Source organism: Peromyscus californicus, unplaced genomic scaffold (assembly GCF_007827085.1).
Source record: "Peromyscus californicus insignis strain IS unplaced genomic scaffold, ASM782708v3 Scaffold_7__1_contigs__length_154581171, whole genome shotgun sequence".
In the NCBI taxonomy this organism is placed as follows: Eukaryota; Metazoa; Chordata; class Mammalia; order Rodentia; family Cricetidae; genus Peromyscus; species Peromyscus californicus.
Genome location: NW_026294595.1, coordinates 76,766,205 through 76,783,462, shown reverse-complemented (window position 1 = coordinate 76,783,462; position 17,258 = coordinate 76,766,205). Strand labels below are relative to the sequence as shown.

The window sequence follows — 17,258 nt, the reverse complement described above, 5'->3', positions numbered from 1 at the left end:
GTTCCACATGACACCTCGTGGGACATGCTGGGAGTTGTAGTTCTTTACTGTGGCAGGCGGGGATGGCGTAAGAGTACTAGGGTGTGCAGAAGACCCGGAAGAAGTCTCACTCCAGGATGGCTAAACTCAAGGACCAGAGGGCCGAGATGCTGGGAAAACTCGGGTATAGGATGGTTTCCAGGGAGCAACTGTCTGGACTTTCTAATTCAGAGAAACTGGTGTTGCCTTTGCCCTTCTGAGTAGGCTGGCTGATTTGGGGAATACATCTGCAGGCTTGGCAGGCACCTTGGCAATACAGACATCCAGAAATGATCAGCCTACTCGCCATCTGGATTTAAACGAAGCAGTGCCTATTTGAATTCTTGGAATTCACACACATGCATGCATGCATGCACACCCGCCGTATACCCTGAAAAAAACGCAGTGCTCTTAGGCACATGGTTTCTTTTCTGTTTATGGAGAAGTAGGGGCTTGACATTATAATTAGCCTTATCCAGAGAGTGAGGCCAAATCATTTAGGGTTCTTAGTAACTTTCCTGTTTGAAGAATAGGCGTTCGGGAAAGAGGTCAGAAAGCAGGAAGGCATATGAAAGTATTACCTATCTCAGCGCTGCTTGTCTCGGCCATGGTCTCCCTGGACTCTTTGCCTAGCGAGCATCTCTTGCTCTGGGAACCCAGTGTTGAGGCTCATGGAGTGAGGAACTGAGGCCTGCAAACGCCTCCTTCCTCGGAGGCAGAACTACGACCTCTAGAGAGTCTGAAAGCAGCAGTAGCCAGGCCAACAGCTAACCGCAACCTTGTTATGGGTTGAAATCTACCTGACAGGCTCACGCTTTGACCACTTGGTCCCCAGCTTGGGGGGCTGTTTTGAATGTTGTGGAACCTTCAGGAACTGGGACCCTGGCTAGCACATGTCCCTATGGGCAGGCCTTTGAGAGCTGTACTACTTCTGGTCCTGGCCTGTGTGCTTGGTGTCTAGTCTGCTACCGTGTATATATACCTTGCCTATATATCACTGCCACCATGCTCTGCCGTGTTGGATACAACTTCTGAAACCCCGAGCCAAAACGAGCCTTCCTCCTCTGAGTTGCTCCTGTCCAGTACTGTGCCGTGGTGTCACGACAGGGGCCAATTCAAACCTCTTGCGACGTCGGAGGCAGAACCACTCAGCTGAGCCACCCCAGGGTTTCCAGCCTTGAAATACTGTGTAAGATTTTTAAGGGCAGCCTTCCCATATCCTGAATCAAAGTGGCTGCAGGCTGTGAGCCTCCAGCCCAAGGCACTAACCACTGCTTGCCAGCTACTAGGGAAGGCTCACAGCCCAGCGGAGCAAAGATGGAGGCCAAAACAGCCACCTCCACTGGCATGTGTGGCGCTCTCTTTGCTGGGTACTACATCTACTTCAGCTGCAAGATGGGGTATGACTCCAGTGTCAAGAACTGGCTTCCAGAACTAAGAAAGAAACAGAAACCTGTGCCGGAGGGAGCTAGGCTTTCCCTATCACTTGACTTTAAAGATGCCATTTTTTTTTTTTTTTTTTTGATTTTCGAGACAGGGTTTCTCTGTGTAGCTTTGCGCCTTTCCTGGATCTCGCTCTGTAGACCAGGCTGGCCTCGAACTCACAGAGATCTGCCTGCCTCTGCCTCCCGAGTGCTGGGATTAAAGGCGTGCGCCACCACCGCCCGGCTAAAGATGCCATTTTTAACTTGAATAAACACAACTAGGTGAAGAGTTACCAGGGAAAGATGAATGTGCCAAGGGCGTGGAGCACCAGAGGCATGCCACGGCAGTGTGTGGGCAGCCTCAGCAGCTGCTGCAAGGGTCATAGCTGTCGCCACCGCCACCACCAGTCTTCCAGATGCCACTAACCAAACTTCTAACCATTAGTGAGCAAATTGTAAGTGCTCAGTGCTTGGCTGGAGGTGATGTGGAGTGTGCCAGATATCAACACGATAAAATGTCAATTAAAATGCTTCCAAAAAAATTCTAAACTTGGAAACTGAGCAGCTGTGTGGGAATAAGGGCAGACATGCTTGTTATAGACTGTCCTGCACTGAAGTCTACCAAACTGAATGTTTGCTGTGAACAGATTCACTTCTCTGTTTTATTTATTTATTTCCTGTGGAAAGTGCATCTTGACAGAGCTCTTTAATTGATAGATACACTTTAAGTTATCAGACTATCGTGGGTTTCATTTATTTCTTAGGACATGCAATTACGATGTAAATGCAGTAGAACACGTCTCTTCTGGTTTCATCTCTGTTGCTGCTACAATTATGCTGACAGAAAGCAATAGACAGGAAGAAAGGGTTTGACTTACAGTTCCAAGTATCAACCCATCATTGAAGCAGGAGCTTGAGACCATGGTCACACCACATGCACCAGGAGCCGAGAGAAAAACAGATGCACCTATGCTGTTTGCTTGCTGCTCACACCCAGCTACCCTTCATCTTCCTTATGCATTTCAGTGCCCAGCCCATGAAACGGTGCTTCCCACATTCAGAGTACATCTTCCATCTCAATCAACAACCAAGACAACCTCCCAGAAATCTGTACACAGGCTAAACCAGGCTAACCCAAGTGAGGGAATTCCTCCATTGAGACCCCCTTCTCAATGGTTTATTGGCTGTAGCATGTTAACATCTGAAAACTAACCATCACAATTACTTAGGTTAAAAACTGCCACTGACTAGTTTCAAAAGATTTGGGGGTGCCGAAGTGTGGAAGTTAGCCACAGAATGCTGTAAGTCAGAATATTGGCTAGAGATTGTTTGTGTTTGTGAAAACTAAGCATTGGAGATCATAAAACGATTGCTACAGCTTTTTTTTTTTTTTTTTTTTTTGACTCTAACATCTTGGGCCTTTGAAAGCTGGAGAGGGAAGAGGAGAGAGACACTGGGGATTAGCATGTATTGAAAATGCCGGGAAGTAATAGATCATTCTTGGGGCAGTGTCCCCTGATTCCCATTATAGAAATGACAGACTGAAGGTGTCTGTCTTGTCCATGTCCTAAATGGCCCGGTTGCTAAGATTAGTTGAGTTCAGAGCACATCATGGCCTCGTTTTTCATCCACTGTCCCAGGAGTGACATAGAAGCAGCTGGGAACACAGCAGCATTGTCCCTGGACTTGTACACAGGCCCCCTTTGTTTCTCTTGTACACATTCAAGGCTGTGACAATAGCCTGAATAGCACTGTAGCCTCCTTTCTCCAATGTCGCACTTGTTCATCGGTGCTGAGATTGTCAAAACAATGATTTCCTGCCAGGAGGGGGCACTTTTTCATATTCTGTTTCCCTTTCCATCAGTCTTCAGGGTCAGTGAGTAGTGAGTGAGGACCAGAGAGATCTGGACTGCCAAAAAGGTCACCATCTCAGGAGACTGGCAGGACAGGATACCTCGCCTCTCCTGTGCAAGGTAGGAACCACCATGGACGAAGGAACCAGACAGGTAACCTGGAGAGATTCTCGAGCCTAGGGTAGGGCCACTACAGGCAATGGTTGAGTGCGTAGTCCAAGGATGGGACTCTGGGTTGGACACACTCTATTTACTGGAGAGACACCTCTGACTTACACACAGAGAAAAGCAACTGTAGGCAAGTTTAACAGCCTCCCAGCAGGGAAGCAAAGCCGGGTCTGCGGTATCCATGGGTTTCACATCTGAGAATGTAACCAATGCTGCGTTAAAATTTATCATTTAAATTTCATCTGTCCTGAGCAGGCACAGACAGTTTCCCTTGCCCTTGTTTTCCTTGCCCATGCACAGAACAATAAATAGTTACAGAACCCTTGTGTCGTACTAGATAGTGGGAGCGATCCAGTGATGACTTAAAGTATGTGGGAAGATATGCATAGTTTTTTCGAAAAAGGCTATATCACATTTAAAATAAGGGCCTTGTGCATTCTCAGATTCTTGGTGTCCCCAGAGGTCCTGAATCCAATCCTCTGCTGATAATAAGAAGCAGCTATGCCTTTTAAAAACATTTTTAAAGATTTATTCACTTCATTTTATGTGCAAGGGTGTTTTGCCTCGGTATATGGCATGTTCTACCCAATGACAGCATTCTCTCCAGATTGAAACATATGCCCCAAAAAGGGGGTGGGAGAGAAGCTCCCAAGTCTCACGTGGTAAACAGGAGGTTACAGTGTCTAGGAAGAATGGAAGCTTGGAAGAATCTTGAGGCCCCCTACCAACAGTATAAAAGGGAGTAAACAAACAAACAAACAAACAAGTAAACAGCTGATGCCTCTGAGACCTTTGAGTGACCAGAATCTTCAGGGACATGTAGGTTTATTGAAGTAACCATTTCTAAATAGTAGTTATTACTATTAAGCTCTTACGGTATGCACATATAGAAATCACTCTATTATCTCACAGTGTTAATAGTGAGAGAACACCAAACACTTACACAGTCATGTTTCCCATTATTGCATAACTCAAACCCAGGAAGTCTGGTTTAAGAATCTGTTCTCCACCAGGAACTCCTCATGCTGCCAATAAACTGAGAACATCTCTTTGAGAGGTCATGCAGTGTAATGCTAAGTCTGTGTACTGACTTTGCCCTGGTTGGATATTGCTTTAAAGAGTTTTGCATTTATTTCATCATCTATTCTAGATGATAACTTAGTCAAGTAGATACTTTATTACCCCCAGTAGACAAGGAAATAGAAGCACAGACAAGCGAAATCTTTCACCTAGGGTCACATGACTTTTAAATGAGGGAGCCAGATTCAAACTCAGTTCTCATTGGAACATTATGTGAACTTGAGGATTGCTCAGCTTCCCTCCTGGCCAGGAGTCAGTGTCCCTCAATGAACCGGTGTGTTTAGAGGGTGGCATTTACTCCTCGGCTTTATAGAATTTCTGTACCCGAACTGTCAGCTGGAGGAATGAGCAGATAGGAAATGACTGGACTGGGGCCATCAGCTTTGTCTGGTATGAGGAAGGTGAGTTTCTCCAGTGGTGACAGGGAGGCAAGAGTATTGACTGCTCAGTGAACGATGCCTCTTGCTTGGCTGTAGATGGACTGAGGAGCTGTATACATGAGATAATAAGTTTTCTTATATAGCAAACACACAGGACTTGGGGAGTATATTCAGGAAGCCGGCTGTATTTCTGCCCATCACTCTATCTAACTATTCTCTGTAGGACCCCACTCTTGTCCTAGGATAAGAGTTAAAGGAAATCTGTAATTTTCCTGGATGACTTTCAGGAACCAAAAATTTCTTCTTTTTTTTTTTCTTTTTTCCAGAGCTGAGGACCGAACCCAGGGCCTTGTGCTTGCTAGGCAAGCACTCTACCACTGAGCTAAATCCCCAACCCCCAAAAATTTCTTAGTTACTTAATAGTTTTAACATTGTGTCAATGAAAAAAACTGATAAGCTCAGTCCTGTGGGAGGGATGCCAGACTTCCAACACCATCTGGGGTGGAAACCTCTCCACCACCTCTCATAGAGTCAATGTTATGCTTTTATCTGACTCTTGGGAGGTCAGCGGGGGAAGCAGAAAAGCCATTAAAGTTTCGGTTTGGTTCCTGTTGTGGTGTGTTAGTTAACTTTCTGTTGCTTGGACAAAATACCTGAACGAATCCACTTTTAAGGAGCCAAGTTTCATTTTGGCTTATACTTCAATGGGGTTCCTCGTGGCTGATACTTCAATGGGGTTCCTCGTGGATTATACTTCAGTGGGGTTCCTCGAGGCATAGTCACAGGGTAGAAGAAGGCTGTTCATGTCCCAGCAGCTGGAAAGCAAAGAGGAGAGATGTTTTAGATGGGGTTCTCTAGAGGAAAATAACCAAGGGTGTGTGTGTGTGTGTGTGTGTGTGTGTGTGTGTGTGTGTGTGTGTACAGAATATATATCAGAGTTTATTAAGTCAGTTTGAAAATAGTAACAACAGTCAAACCACACCTGAGTCACTGAGAACCCAGTAGTGACTAGGTACTGGGTGTGTACACTGACACCAAGACTACTCCATGGCATGGTTGAGGGGAAGGTTTTTATTGTAGACATGAGGGAGAGAACAGCCAGAGACATCTGGAAGGATCTAGAGCAGAGTGAGAAAGTAGTAAACTGAAGATGGCCAGGAGAGAAGCAGGAGCAGAGCAGAGAGGAAGAGTTCAGGAGATCTGAGGGAGGAGGGGACAAAGAGGAGGAGGAGGAGGAGGAGGAGGAGGAGGAGGAGGAGGAGGAGGAGAGAGAGGGAGAGAGAGAGAGGCTGAGCAAGGAAGACAAAAACAGCCACAGGCAGAAGAGAGAGAGCACAGCTGAAATAGCAGGGTTATAAGGAGAATGAGTAGCCGGGGAGGAAAGCCCAGGAGCTGGGGAAATTTACGGCATGGGAGAGGAGGTGAGAAGAGCTTGGGTGCTAGCATGGACTCTGAAATGTGTAACAGTTACTTGGGATACTCAGGGAGCCTGGAGTCCAGCATGTGCTCTGGTGTGCTATTAGGCACCATGGGTAGCCATTTGTCCCTCTGCCAGTGACAGGGAAATAGCTCCTTTGGTAGAGGGGAACCCGCTTCACAAGCTCCTGAGGAGTGCTGGCTTTTGTCTAACCACCAGAATTCAGGGGAAACGGAGTTTCCTTTGGATCTAACACTTGAGACTGGCACCTCAATGGTTGGAGTAGTCCTACAATGGCGGTCTCTCCCTGGAAAGCAACAACTGGTAGTTTCTTAGTCCATAAGGTGAGTGCTTCGGTGGTTCTTATGTAGTGCTGGAAGTCCAGAAGTTTCTCTGGTCCCTGTGGCACAAAGAAAGCTTGGAAATGCTGGTTCTGCTGTTGGTGAAGACATCAGCAGCAGCCACCACAACAACAGAACAGATCAACTTGAGGCCGGGGGAAGGCCAACCTGGCAAACAGCGAGACAATCTTCCTTCTGAAATACCTTTTTAATCTGGGCTGCTACCACAACCAGCGTGTGTCTTCCCAGCTCAATCAAGGCTATCAGGACAGTTCTTTAGGTGAGGCTCCTTCCTCGGGTGGTTCTAATGGGTGGCAAGTTGACATTAAAACCAACCATAATAAGAGAGGGAGAAGCTAAGCTCCAGACATCCCATCCAAGACCTGATCCCAGCGACCTTTCCTTGAGAGGTCCAAGGTCCCAAAGCTTCCACCCCAGTTCCAATACTGCCTCAGGCTGGTGACTAAGCCTTTAGTATATGGCCTTTAGAGGACACCTAAGATCTAGATGGTGACACCGGCTGGACCCTAGGCTTATCTTTTAGCATGACCTGTGGGCATTTCAGACAGTGCACTTCTTTGTAAACTTTGAGGATCTCTGAACTCCCCAGGAAGTGGCTGCCTAAGTCTCCCTCCTAAAGCATCAGAGACAGGACTGCCACAGACATACCACAGACTTGGGGATTAAACAACTTAAATGTTGGAGACTAGAAGCCCAAGGCCAAGGGTAAGCCTTGCAGGTGCCTGACTCCCTCTCTGTTCTGCCGTTGTCTACCTTTCGTGTGTATATATCCCCAGTGTACACTGCTTTGGGATCTACACTAAGGACCTCGTAGTTTAACATAATCAACTTTTTAAATAGTGATTTAGTGTGTGTGAATGTGTGTGTGTGTGTGTGTGTGTGTGTGTGTGTGTGTGTGTGTGTGCTGCATGTGTGCCACCATGCATATGTGGAGACCAGAAGACAACTTGTGTGAGTCAGTTCTCTCCTTCCACCATGTGGGTTCCTGGAATTGAACTCAGGTCATCCAGGTTGGCAGCAAGTACGATTACTCACTGAGCCATCCTTCTGGTCCGTAGCAGGAATCTTAAAAGTTCTTATTAATAAAATCAAACCTGAAGCCAGGTATTGGGGTGAATGTTGGAAGATCAGAGAAGCAGAACAAGCCACAGCTACCTCACCTTGCCAGTTCCTCAGCTAATCCTGTTTCCTCAGACTGGAAGCCTCTCAGTCCTCATCCAGAATGGGTCTCAACTGAACTGTTGCTCAGAGCCTAAAAGCTTAACCAGGCCAAAAGCTTCTAGTTTCTGGTCTTCATGCCTTATATATCTTTCTGCTTTCTGCCATCACTCCCTGGGATTAAAGGCTCACTTTCTGGGATTAAAGGCATGAATCACCATGCTTGGCTGTATCCTTGAACACACAGAGATTCAGGTAGATCTCTGCCTCTGGAACGCTAGGATTAAAGGCGTGTGCTACCACTGCCTATCCTCTATGTTTAATATTGTGGCTACTCTGTTCTCTGACCCCAGATAAGTTTATTAGCATGCACAATATTTAGGAGAACACAATACCACCACACTGGTCCACAGTCAGCTTTTTAGAAGTCCTGTTTCCTTATATAGCTGTATCCAGAGGCACTGGGCGCAGAGGCTTCAGCTTGTAAGTCTGGAAGGCACACATTCAGCATCAAACAGGTACTGACAGCTTCTTTGTGCAAAAGAGTTTCTACTCTACCCAAAGCTCTTGAGAAGGAAAGGCAGAAGGATTGCTGTGAACTGAAGGCCAGCCTAGGCTATGAAGTGATCCCCTGTCTCAAACAAACAAATGAAACAAAAACCAAGTCAACAAGGAACTACAGAGTCCACAAGTTGTCTGTGGCATATCTCAGACTTATGGAAAATAATTTCAGTTTATCCTGGCAAGCCCAAAGCCCACTACTCCTCATTATTCCAGCTGGCTACCACCTCTCTGTCTCCCTTTGGGTTTCTAAAGCATGGTACAGACTTAAGTCCTCAGTAACATCTCAGCTCGAGGGACACTCTGTTCCTCTGAGGCCACTCTTTGCGGACAAAGAGTGGACGATTGGAGCTGAGAGCATACCCACTGCTTTCCCCAAAGCTCCTCCTGTTCTCTCCCAGCTGTTTCCCTGGTCCAGCCTCCCCTGCATGCTGGAGGCAGTAAAGGAAAGGGAAAGGAGTTTCATGTCACCGCTGTCCTTCCTTCTGCACCCTGGCATCACAGCTTGCTTTGGAATGTGCCGGCTATTCAGTTCAAACTGAGACCAAAATAGCTTCTACATCCTGTTCCCCAAACAACACCTCATTTTGCTTTCACAGAGAACCCTAGGATATTATTATCCACAGATGGGAAAAGCACCTGGAGCTAGGAAAGGTTAAAGAATTCACCCAAGATGGGGTGTTCTGCTAAATGGAAGAGGAAAGAGAAGAGTCCAGATTTAGCTCGTATCCATCCACCCTTCTCTGGGCCATCAGCATCTGAGACACTTTCAGATTTTTTTTTCCTGTCATAGTTAGGTATGCACTGCATAAATGTCCTCCCTTGCAGAACATTCTGAAGGTAAAGGTCATCACTGCCTGTGATGTCGGGCTGCTGACAGGCGTGACAGGTGCATCAGGAGAGTCCTCCACTAGAGTGTGAGATGAGTTTCTTGTTCCAAGATGTCTTTGAATTTTGAAAATCCTCTTCTCCTCCCCACAGTTGAAGTTAAAAGCTGGGATAATGAATGGGAGAGGAGTGTCTCTTTGTAGGAGCCCATTAAAGCAGTGACATTAACTCAGGATCCTAACGGAGGCAGAAGGGCCACGCCACCACACTGTTTCTTAGAAGCTTGTTACCTAGAGGGCTTCAAACTATAAAACTCTGCTTAAAATTATGCTTTAAAAAACAAACAGTGGGCTGGAGAGATGGCTCAGAGGTTAAGAGCACCGACTGCTCTTCCAGAGGTCCTGAGTTCAATTCCCAGCAACCACATGGTGGCTCACAACCATCTGTAATGAGATCGGGTGCCCTCTTCTGGCCTGCAGTCATACATGCTGTATACATAATATATATATATAAATATATATATATATATATTTATATATATAAAAGTTTACTTAAAAAAAACTCTGCTTAAAATTATGCTTTAAAAAACAAACAACAACAACCAAACAAATCCAATTTTTTTTTTAAGATAAAAAGGCCAGGGCTGCTTTTGCCCCTGCCACCCTTACAAAGGAAGACCACAAGTTTCTCTGGCAGCATTTGGAAACTGTATGCCCAGGAAGTCATCCAATGGCACTGTCGGACTGGGTTGAGGGGTGGTGGAGCTGAGATCCACGTAGCAGAACCGAAATAGGCGGGGCTGCAGCTGACAGGGACAGGGAGAAGTAGAGAATGCATTTTCTGTTCATCTATCCAGCAGTTCAGCTCTTACCATGCCAGGGGCTTGGTGAACCCTCACTAGGAAAGGGCAGGTAGTTAGTGAGTGACTTATGAGCTACTCTCTGGGCTTTCAAGGGAATGTTGGTACTGGAAGGGGCGCATCTGTGGTGGCTTGAAAGAAAATGGCCTCCAAAGGGAGTGGCATTATTAGGAGGTGTGGCTTTGTTGGAGTAGGTGTGGTCTTGTTGGAGGAAGTGTATCACTGTGGAGGACTTTGAGGTTTCCTGTGCTCCAGATACCACCCAGTGTCTCAGTCCACTTCCTGTTGCCTGCATATCAATGTGCAGCAGCTCCTTATCCAGCCCCCAATACTGTAAATACTGATACATCACGAGTGTGAATTTCAGAAACATGCAGAGAAATAAGCCACACCCCCAATATTCCAGACTGTAGACTGCATACGATGCATCTGAAAGGCCAGTTGTAGCTAGAGTTTTCCTGCCTGGCCCACAGTCAGGACAAATCTCTCTCACCTGCCAGTCCCACAGCTGCTCAGACCCAACCAAGTAAACACAGAGACTTATATTACTTACAAACTGTATGGCTGTGGCAGGCTTCTTGCTAACTGTTCTTATATCTTAAATCAACCCATTTCTGTAAATCTTTATCTTACCACGTGGCTTGTGGCTTACTGGCATCTTCACATGCTGCTTGTCATGGCACGGCTGGCAGTGTCTCCCACTCAGCCTTCCACTTCCCAGAATTCTCCTCTCTCCTTGTCCCACCTATACTTCCTGCCTGGCCACTGGCTAATCAGTGTTTTATTTATTCAGCACGATATCCACAGCAGCCAGTTCACAGAGACAGCAAGCATAGCAGTGTCTGGATTAACCTCAAGTGGGCATGAGGGGTCCTGCTGGGTCATTGACAATGTGCTCAAACTAGACTATGGCGGTGATGGTGCATGTTGGAAAGTTAACTAAAAATCATCAAATTGTACAGTTAATGTGAATAAATTTTATGTTCCATGAATAAGACCTCAATGAAGTTAGCTAAAAACTCAGAGATGGGAAATGTAATTCCCAGGGGTCAAGAGCGAGAGTTCTTGGGGTTCCAGAAATCAGTTCTTCATTGAAAATGAATGAAAAACGCTAATGTGAGGAAAGTAGGTATGTACATCAGGGCTCCAAATGTCTGCAGAGCTCTGTTCTGTGCCAGGCCCTGGGTTGACCTTCACAGATACAGGGACAGACTCTGGCGCCTGTCTGTCAGCCTACTTTCTGTGTCTGTGCCATTTGGGAAGTGCTGGGAACGAACAGTCTAGACATTCTCTGGGCTTCTGCAGTTTGGCACAGACAGCAATATCAAGGGTCTAGAACGGCAGCTGGCACTTTGTGCTACGTTCACACATGTGTTGATACACACAGTATATGGTATCAAAGGGTTTAGTTTTGCTTTATTTCTTTTTCTTTAGTTCAGGGTTTCATATATTCCAGGCTGGCCTGTGACTCACTGTGGCCAAGGATGACTTTGGATTTCTGATTCTCCTGCCTCTGCTCCCTGACACTGGGATTACAGACATGGGTCACCATTCCCCACTTATGCAGCATGGGGACGGGATTCAGGACTTCATGCATGCTAGGCAAGTAGTCTCTCAACTAAGCCAAGGCACTGTTTTTAAGATGAGCACAGTGTGTCCTGGTGAGGCTGGGTCCCCTGACTAAGATTATTGAGGTTGAGGGAGGAGCCCCTGTGACCTAAGCTAGTGCCTGACCCTGCTCTATGAGCACCCAAGAAGACTCAGTAGACAATTTGCAGGCATTTCCTCAGGTCTCAGGGTGATGGTCTGGGTCACACCCCATTTCTGCTGACTAACAATACCTTCCTCCCACACACGCTAATGAGCCACACTTCAGTGCTTCAGGTGACCTGCTTCCCAGCCAGCAGGACACAGCTGACAGCCTCAGGAAGTCCAGGCAGGCACAGGAAACCAGAACAGCCTCTAACAGAAACCTGGGGACATCTTGTTTGTGCCAAAGAACTACAGCAGCCCACTGCTGTGCCCGTTGGAAGAATATTCTAGTTTCAGTCCCAGAGGGTGAATTTGGGACCACAGCCCCATGCTTCTCCATCTGTGACTCAGGAGGAGGTTTCTGTGGGTCCCATGCTTCTCCATCTGTGACTCAGGAGGAGGTTTCTGTGGGTCCCATGCTTCTCCATCTGTGACTCAGGAGGAGGTTTCTGCGGGTCCCATGCTTCTCCCTCTGTGACTCAGGAGGAGGTTTCTGCGGGTCCCATGCTTCTCCATCTGTGACTCAGGAGGAGGTTTCTGCGGGTCCCATGCTTCTCCCTCTGTGACTCAGGAGGAGGTTTCTGCGGGTCCCATGCTTCTCCCTCTGTGACTCAGGAGGAGGTTTCTGCGGGTCCCATGCTTCTCCCTCTGTGACTCAGGAGGAGGTTTCTGCGGGTCCCATGCTTCTCCCTCTGTGACTCAGGAGGAGGTTTCTGCGGGTCCCATGCTTCTCCATCTGTGACTCAGGAGGAGGTTTCTGCGGGTCCCATGCTTCTCCCTCTGTGACTCAGGAGGAGGTTTGTGCGGGTCCCATGCTTCTCCCTCTGTGACTCAGGAGGAGGTTTGTGCGGGTCCCATGCTTCTCCCTCTGTGACTCAGGAGGAGGTTTGTGCGGGTCCCATGCTTCTCCCTCTGTGACTCAGGAGGAGGTTTGTGCGGGTCCCATGCTTCTCCCTCTGTGACTCAGGAGGAGGTTTGTGCGGGTCCCATGCTTCTCCCTCTGTGACTCAGGAGGAGGTTTCTGCGGGTCCCATGCTTCTCCATCTGTGACTCAGGAGGAGGTTTCTGCGGGTCCCATGCTTCTCCCTCTGTGACTCAGGAGGAGGTTTCTGCGGGTCCCATGCTTCTCCCTCTGTGACTCAGGAGGAGGTTTCTGCGGGTCCCATGCTTCTCCATCTGTGACTCAGGAGGAGGTTTCTGCGGGTCCCATGCTTCTCCCTCTGTGACTCAGGAGGAGGTTTCTGCGGGTCCCATGCTTCTCCCTCTGTGACTCAGGAGGAGGTTTCTGCGGGTCCCATGCTTCTCCCTCTGTGACTCAGGAGGAGGTTTCTGCGGGTCCCATGCTTCTCCCTCTGTGACTCAGGAGGAGGTTTCTGCGGGTCCCATGCTTCTCCATCTGTGACTCAGGAGGAGGTTTCTGCGGGTCCCATGCTTCTCCATCTGTGACTCAGGAGGAGGTTTCTGCGGGTCCCATGCTTCTCCATCTGTGACTCAGGAGGAGGTTTCTGCGGGTCCCATGCTTCTCCCTCTGTGACTCAGGAGGAGGTTTCTGCGGGTCCCGGCAATGCCCGCATTTGTCCCCTGCAGTAGCAGCTAGAGGGGAACTCGGTTGTTCACCCCTCCTTCACCCTGGGCTGTTCACTTTGTTTGTCACTACAGTCCCCGAGTGGAGGAGCAGACGCCGCAGACAGTAGGCACTCAATAAATGCACAGAACTCAATAACAACCATCTGTTTAGTCACACTGTATGGTAAACAGTAGGTGCTATTGTAATTTCTCTTTTAACTCAGGGAGGTGGGTTAACCTGTCCACAGTCACAGAAGGAGCCTGGCAGCCAGGTAGCTTCCTTCTAAAGCCCGTAGAACGCATCGTCTCTGCTTTCCTGATTAAAAATACAAAAATAAAAATAAAAATAAATAAAAAAGACAGACAAACAAAAAATGAGCCGATTCTCCTTTTGGAAAGAGAAATGTAAGGTAAAGAAGGGACACACTGAAAAGTGAGAGGTCAAGGCTGTGGAAGGTGAGCAAAGGGTGTGAAACAAAGGGTAGAAACCAAGCAAAGCCAAGAGGGTTCAGACAGAGTGTGGGCAGCAATGGGACCAGTCAAGGAAGGCATACAGAAACGCCCAGGGGTTCTGATTTGAACTATGGAAAGCACACACACCAGCCCAAGTGTTCTCATGTTCATGAGTGAGTGTGTGTGTGTGTGTGTGTGTGTGTGTGTGTGTGTGTGTGTATGGAATAAAGAGAGAATCCTTCCTAGTTGGAGAGACTGAGGCATAGTAATTACTCTTTAGCAAATGTCAACAGAGTTGAGTGCTGGGCATGAAAAATAGGATGTGCCTGTGCCCCTCAGAGCAGACACAGCACACAGGAAGAATAGCACAGGGGATGTAATAGAAAGTTGGAGAATAATTAGAGGAACATGAATGAGGACCAAGTATTCAGTGATATTGGAGAATCAGTTGTTTCAAGTTGCCTTTTAGTTGGGAGAACAGTCCTTTGCTTTTGTCTTTTTGAGGATGTAAGTTGGAGAACTCACGAGGAAAATCCATGATGTCTGTAATTTACATGAAAATAATATTTATTTATAGAGAGAGATGGAGAGAAAAAAAAATAAGTGTTGAAAACATTCTCAATTGCCGGGAGAGTATGAAAGTTTAGGTTTCACACTGAAAACTTTAACTTCAGAATGTCAAGGACATGGATGGGAAAGCCTGTTTCTTCAGGGGCGCTGACGGACACAAGTGACATAAATATCTCAGAGAAAATACCGCCTGAGACTCGAGAGACAGACAGCAGGGGATCAGGAATGTGGAAAAGTTGAGGGAATGTTCCAGGCACAGGGAACAGGGTCTGTAGGCCTGGTGGCCCATCTTCCTATAGTAACAAGCAGATGTGTGATATGAATGTGGACTGGGAAGCAAGGGCTTAGTCACTGAAGGGTGATAGGAGGAAGATCAGGTCCCACAAGGCTTGGAGATGTGTGTGTGTGTGTGTGTGTGTGTGTGTGTGTGTGTGTGTGTGTGTGTGTCTGTCTGTCTGTCTGTCTGTCTGTCTGTGTCTGTGTATCTGTGTGTTTCCGGGAGTGATCTGGATTTGCTTCTCAGCACAATGTAAGGAGGGGGATATGTTTCCGAAAGTGGCCAGCTAACAGATATGGGACTCCAAGGCCCCACTGGCTCCAGTTCCAAACACCTAATCTATGCTACTTCATTTAGTCTTTGCTGTGCTCTTCAACTATGTGCACGTTAGAATCTCTGTTTGATACGTTAGCAAATCAAGCTCAGAAGGATCAGGCAACTTGAAAAGGTCACCGCAGGTTTGAAGGACGCAGGATTCGAACTGAGGCAGCCTGACTTCAAGGCCTATGCTCTCCTAACCACTGCACCACAGTGCTGCTCAAGCCCACTCTGATTTCTGTATGGGGACTTGGCCAACAGTTTAGGCAAGAAGCCTTCTTGTGGAACAGTGAGTCCAGGCAGCTGGCAGTGGAGCTGAACAAGAGCAGTAACAGTGGGGATGGAGACACAGGGGAGGGAAGAGAGGAATTTCAGAGCAGTATCAACCAACAATTATTCATGCCTGAAGTGGAAGAAGAGGCCAATTTGTTCCCCCACTGAACACCTGAGCCTGAGAAATTCGACAGAATAAGGGAGCATAGGAATGTCCAATTTGTTAAAAACTCAAGAACATGCTAGCAAACCCTTAGCGTCCTCCTCTTCCACTGTGCAGGGCGGGTTGTTGTGCAGCCAACTCACGTTCCTCTTGTTTTGGGCTCTGCTAACTATCATTATTGGTGCAACTTGTCATTTGCACTGTTTGAACCCTGTAATCTGCAGCTGCTGTAATACAGAGGTCACCCCGACCCTCAGCTGATTGGCAACCCAGTCAAACCACACCTCCTGGTCCCTTCTCTAATCGTTCCTCGACCTAGCAATTGCAGCCTTAGCCTTGGATGGCATGATCACATACCTGTGTGTACTCACCAGAAGCCCTTGATCCGTGGGCTTCTTCAGAATGCTTAACTGGGATGAGAAATTAAGCAAATATTGAAAAACAATAGAAAGAAAAGAACATGGCCATGTCTTCTAATGCTTATTGATTTGTGGGATCTTCTCAGGCATGAAAACAAGATTCAGTGCTAGTATCTTGACATTGGATTCCTGTTCCCTTGAAGAGTGGTTTATTGATTAGGTGGGGGTTCCCAGTGGGCAGTATTCTTCCCTGGAAAATAACCAGCCTTCAGAGATAGAGCTGTACTGGGAGTGAACGGCACCCCTTTGAAGTGCAGAACCCTGGAGCCCAAAAGAAGCAGTGGCCTCCTTGAAAGCCACAGAGGCCACTTTTCTGTTTCCCATCAACCATCTCTGAGTCTCTTTTTATTATTCTTTTCCCCCGCGAAAGGCCTCAATAATTGCTGGTTGTTTTTTCTGTGTTTAAAAAAAAAAAAAAAAAAAAAAAAAGCAAGGGCTGTGCGGTGTCATGCACAGAGGACACGGGTCTGCAGGATAAAACACCAGCTCCTCTGTGGAGTCCCCTCTGGTCATACCTTTCTCAGAAGAGACTGTTCCTTAAACAACAAGTATTTGGTCAGCTGCTATTCCGTACTACACACTATGTAAAGGATTGGCGACACACTATACACACGATGATAAACAGCCTTGCTCTTCTTTTTTTTTGTTGTTGGTTTTCGAGACAGGGTTTCTCTGTGTAGCTTTGCCCCTTTCCTGGAACTCACTCTGTAGCCCAGGCTGGCCTCGAACGCACAGAGGTCCGCCTGCCTCTGCCTCCCGAGTGCTGGGATTGAAGGCGTGCACCACTATCGCCTGGCCAGACTTGCTCTTCAATAGCTTAGTTTTTTTTTTTGTTTGTTTTTTGTTTTTTTTTTTGTTTTTTCGAGACAGGGTTTCTCTGTGTAGCTTTGCGCCTTTTCTGGAACTCACTTGGTAGCCCAGGCTGGCCTCGAACTCACAGAGATCCGCCTGGCTCTGCCTCCCGAGTGCTGGGATTAAAGGCGTGCGCCACCACCGCCCGGCAATAGCTTAGTTTTTAATTGACCTTTGTGAATTTCATATCAATCCCACTCATTTCCCTGTCCCTCCATATCCACCCTTCGCCCTTGCAACCTCCCCCACTAAAGAAAGAATAAAAATGATAAAAAAAAATTAAATTTAAATTAAAAAAATCTTGTCCTGGAAACTGCAGTGTGTCCTGGTATGTCTCACAGTATACCCTTTAGTCCACTCATCTGTACCAGCAAATGTTCGTGCAATGAGTCATTGGTCTGGTTCGAGGCTTCTGGCTTCTTCTACACTATCAATACTGGACCCTCACTGGGACTCCTCTCGGATATCCTGTTGTTGCCCTATGTTGTGGAGGTTCTGAAGCTTTGG

The 17,258-nt window shown here is 47.2% G+C and overlaps 1 protein-coding gene across 11 annotated transcripts in view; it reads left to right on the top strand.

Annotated features, from left to right (window-relative positions):
- Nucleotides 1-3,288: 3,288 nt before the first annotated feature.
- Prr5l (proline rich 5 like) overlaps nucleotides 3,289-17,258 on the top strand; it is a 190,133-nt gene continuing 176,163 nt past the window's right edge. For 3 of the 11 annotated variants that reach the window (XM_052726431.1, XM_052726430.1, XM_052726435.1), the window contains exon 1: nucleotides 3,295-3,415. The gene's annotated coding sequence lies outside the window, so the exon portion shown is untranslated. Of the gene's footprint in view, nucleotides 3,449-17,258 lie in introns of all 11 variants that reach the window. The other 8 variants (XM_052726433.1, XM_052726432.1, XM_052726438.1 and 5 more) reach the window with 6 other exon arrangements.